This window comes from Olea europaea, chromosome 14, assembly GCF_002742605.1.
Source record: "Olea europaea var. sylvestris chromosome 14, O_europaea_v1, whole genome shotgun sequence".
NCBI classification, from domain to species: Eukaryota; Viridiplantae; Streptophyta; class Magnoliopsida; order Lamiales; family Oleaceae; genus Olea; species Olea europaea.
In genome coordinates, this window is record NC_036250.1 from 2940822 (window position 1) to 2945836 (window position 5015).

A 5015-nucleotide genomic window follows, 5' to 3' on the forward strand; every position below is an offset into this window, starting at 1 on the left:
TTTTTTTTTTTTTTTTTTTTTTTTTTTTTTGGGGGGGGGGGGGGGGGGGGGGGGGGGCAAGTGCCACCCATAAAAAAAATTCATTTGTCTTCTCTCTCTTGCTGAAGATATTGTGGGGGTTCATATTGTCGTTTTTCTCTTAGTTCGGGCTTCCTCTCATCCTTTCCAGTGGTAAGTTTATTGCAATTTTTATTTTTCACCATATACAATTATATTTGGACATTCTTACAGGCACAACACTTTCTTTAACCTCCAACGACTGCATAACCATTGGAAAGGGAATTTGAGTGATATTTCATTATTGTTACAGTTAGATAGCTGATGTGAGCCCACGTAACAATATGAACTTCAGAACCCACAAAAAAGTATTGAAATGAACCCCAAGAAAGCAAAAATTAGGATTTGAATTGAATCAAAGAATCTAAGTTATTGATGAACCTTGACCCCGTAATTCAAAAATAATCACGAACCTTGCTATAAGTGTTGAATGCCACAAAGAGTAAAAATCTTTGACAAAATTTCAATTACGAAAAAGTATAAAGCAATTCTCGCTCTATTAATTTCATTAAAATAATGATTTTTTTCCTACAATAAATAAAGCGAATATATAGGCAATAACAAAGAAACTCTAAATAATTAGTAAAACATTAAGAAAACATTAAACAAATAGAATTCTAAACAAAAAAAGGAAAAATTAAATCGTCTTCTAATGTTTGTAATGCGCGTTCGCACCGTTCAATTGATTTGGCTACAAGTTGAAATTTTGCTAACTTAGTTTGGCTACAAGTTGAAATTTTGCTAACTTAGCTTGAATTAGGTGCACTAAGCTTGGTTATTCTTTCATGCACAAATTTTGTGTATTGCTCTTTGCACTTGAACACTTGGCCCACGTAGCTTGGACAATACCTTGTATGGTTTCTTTGATCCTCTTTGCTCTTGATTTTGTCATTGGTCCATCTTCAATAGGCAATGGATTCTTGCTAGTTTGCCTTTCATGATTTTCATCATTTCCTCCATCTTCAAAAGGATTCGATCTCGAATCTTCACCTGCATCTAAGATAGAAAGATTTGCAACATTGAAAGTAGCAGTTACATTATACTCATTTGGAAGATTCAATTTGTAGGTATTGTCGATAATCTTTTTTAAGGACTTGGAATTGTCCATCTCCTCTACGATGCAATACAAACATTTTTTGAGTTGGAAAATGTTCTTTTCGCGTGTGTACCCAAACCTAATCACTTTGTTCAAATGTTATGTATTTCCTTCCTTTATTAGCTCAGGATACACAATGTTCACTCTTCTTCTCAATTTGAAGTCAAACCTTCTCATGAATTGACCTTATCAATTCAGAATTCTTCTTATCTAAACTCCACCTTTCATCAATAGTTAAAGGAATTAAATCTAATGGAGTTAGTAGATTGAAAACATACATAAATTCTAAAGGTGAATAAGAAGTAGTGGAATGTATGTCTCTATTATATGCAAATTCTATAATTGGTAAACAATCCTCCCAACTTTTTGAATTCTTATTGATTATAGTGTGGAATAGTTGAGTTAATGTTCTATTAACTATCTCAGTTTGTCCATCTGTTTGTTGACAAATGGTGTAAAAAACAATAGTTTGGTTCCAAACTTACCCTATAAAACCTTCCAAAAGTTCCTAAGGAATTAACATCTCTACTAGACACAATACTCCTAGGTATCCCATGGAGTTAAAAAACAAGTTAGCTATGTTTGTGGCATTATCTGTTTTATGACATGGAATGAAGTGTGCTATCTTACTTAACCTATTCATTACCACAAATATGGAATCTCTACTGCTTTTAGTCCTAGGCAGCCCTAGCACAAAGTCCATAGACACGTCAACCTAAGTTTCACTAGGAACGGATAGAGATGTATATAAACCTTGTGGTAAAACCTTAGACTTAGTCTTTTTACGTACAATGCATCTACTATAAATGTGATTAACGTATTTTTCATCCTAGACCAATGAAAATGCTCATGCAACATCGTTAAGATTTTCTTAATACCAAAGTATTCCATTGAACGCCCACTATATGTTTCACGTACTAACAATTCAAAGTATAGAACAATTAGGCACATATAACTTATTTTCCTTAAACAAATATCCATCATACTTATAAAATTTATTAATTGCAGCCTTATACATCTCAGTCATGCTTTTAGGTGTTGGCACTCCTTAATGACTTTTACTTTTTCTTTATCTACTTCAATGCCCTTTGTATTAATAACATAACCAAGAAAAATCACTTTCTCCATACAAAATGTACAATTATTAAAATTAGCATAAATTCATTCTTGCCTAAAAACAACATACAAACATCTCAAATGTTCATCTAAACTCTTACTATGTATTAGGATGTCATCAAAATAAACTACTACAAATTTGGCTATAATGTACGAAAACACATGGCTCATTAATCTCATGAAGGTACTAGGTGCATTAGTATGTCCAAATGACATAACTAACCGCTCATATAACCCATATATAGTTTCAAAAGCATTTTTTCACTCATTTTTTTCATTCATTCTACTTTGGTTATATCCACGTTTAAGATCTATTTTACTAAAAATACATAAACCTTACAATTCATCAAACATATCATCTAACCTAGGTATGAGATAATGATACTTTACCATTATATTGTTGATCGCCTTGCAATCAATGCACATTCTCTATGTCCCATTTTTTTTTTTTTTTAGGTACAAGTAACACTGATATAGCATATGGACTCATGCTTTCTCTCATACACCCTTTTTCTTATCAACTTTTTCACCTGCCTTTGAAGTTCCTTTGTCTCCTTGAGATACTTCTATAAGTTGGTCAGTTGGGAATAATAGCAGGTATAAAGTCAATTTGATGTTCAATACCTCGAATGGGTGCTAATCTACTAGGCATGCCCCTAGGGAACAAGTTTTCAAATTCCTGCAACAAAGAAATAGCCAAATTAAGGGGGAGTTGGTTAGATTCATCAAAATTAAGGAATGATTTCTTTTAAAACAACAATATTAAATGTTGGTTTTCCACTAAAGCCCTCTTTATTTCACTCTCTTTTGCAAAATGCTCACTTTTAATTTTTTATTTTCTCTCTAAATACTCTCTTTCTTTTCTCTCTTATAGCTCCACTATTTTTTCATTATTTTCAGCCGCTTCACTATTTTTTACCTCTTTCCTTTTCTTCTCCTCCACACCTCTTAATTTCAATTTATCCTCATAGACTTGTTTTAGTGTAAACAAGAGTATTTTATCTTTCACAAAGCTGTAACTATTTTTACCCATCACGTATCACCTTCCTATCATACTACCATGGCCTTTCTAACAAGATATGCCTTGATTGCATAGGAACCATGTTACACATCACCTTCATCACTATGCTTCTGAATAGTAAAGCTCACTAAGACTTGCTTATTAACTTTGACCTCTTCACATTCATTCAACCACTTCAATCTATATGGTCTAGGACATTTTAACATAGATAAGCCCAATTTCTCTACAAGGGTAGTGCTAGCTGCATTGGTACAACTTCCCTTATCTATAATTATACTACATTGTTGTTGACATAACACTATTCGTACAAACCCGCAAGTGTACAAGCTCATTGTACAAGTAATAGAAGTTTTGAGTTTATTGTTCGCAAGAGGGATAAGGTCTAACGTTTAGTTCTATCGTTTTTAGTAAATTCGAGTGTGCGTGATATCTAGAGAGTGAATCGTTTGGTTTTCTATACTACTTTTAATCTAGTAAAGTAATAAAAGTGATGTTTTCAATTGTGATATGCTTGTATTGGAATCCCAAATCTCCCTATTGCAATTTATTTCAACTCTTAGTTCGTAATATAGTTAAGTTCATGCATTTTGATAATCAATAACACTAAATTATTCATTGCTATTTTCCAAGACATACAGACTTATGATTAACACTATCCGATCCTATTCCTAGTCTAAATTCATATGAAAAACATGCATTTAGTTTAAATTATCTAAGTGATTGCATGTGTCAAAGAGATTACTTTTAATTCTAACTACACATATTAGTTTTGTTACATTCTAAAATTATTGTGAGTTTTCCTACACTACAATAAGAAACTTATTATCTAATTGGTAGCTAAGAGATCAAATAATTATGATGGGAATGCAAAACTAATCAAGAAAATCAAGAAATACTATCAAAATAAATGTGCAAAAGGCTTCATTAATCATCCAATAAAATGAAGAAATCTACAATAGCATCCTATCAATTGAATTATACCTGAAAGAAGTAAATAATATCACCCGAAAAGAAGAATTATGGAAGAAAGTGTTGATCTAAATCTTGAAAAAAGATCAACATTCTTTTAATAATATGCCTTTGAATTGATGATTGGCCTTGATCTTGGCCTCCAAAATATGTAAAATATGTGATTTTCAGGTCTAAGAAAGGTTGGGGACATTCTGGCCAAGTTCTCGAATACAAAAAAGAAAAAAAAGAAAAAAAAAAGAGATACTGAAATACTAGGGTGAGCGCCTCAGATGGTTTCAAGGCTATAAGAGGTCTTAGAAGAGGATGAGGCTCGCGCCTCCTCTACCGGCATAGGTGCTTGGGCTTATTCCAAATAGTTTTTCAGTGTTTACATAATAACTTTCTTTTTCGATATTTGATTGAGACGATTCAAAATGTATTCAAAAGATAATTCAAAGAACTACAATTCTTCTAAGAATAACATTTTTTCGATTAGAATGTTTCCTATGCAAAAAATTGGTCTCAATATGAGGCTGAAAATCTGAAGCACAACTTTTTTCAGTCGAAAATTGATGTGTGACAATACTATAGCTATATTTCGCCCCTTTGACTTCTTTTCTCATCCAATTGACCCGTAACATATCTCAAATCTTTATCTTGATCTTTGATCTAACTTTTGAGTATTTACATTTTAGTCCCTAACTTTAGATCTCTTATAATTGAACCATTTTCACCGTTTTTTCTTTTAATTCTTCATCCAAATGAGTTTTTCCT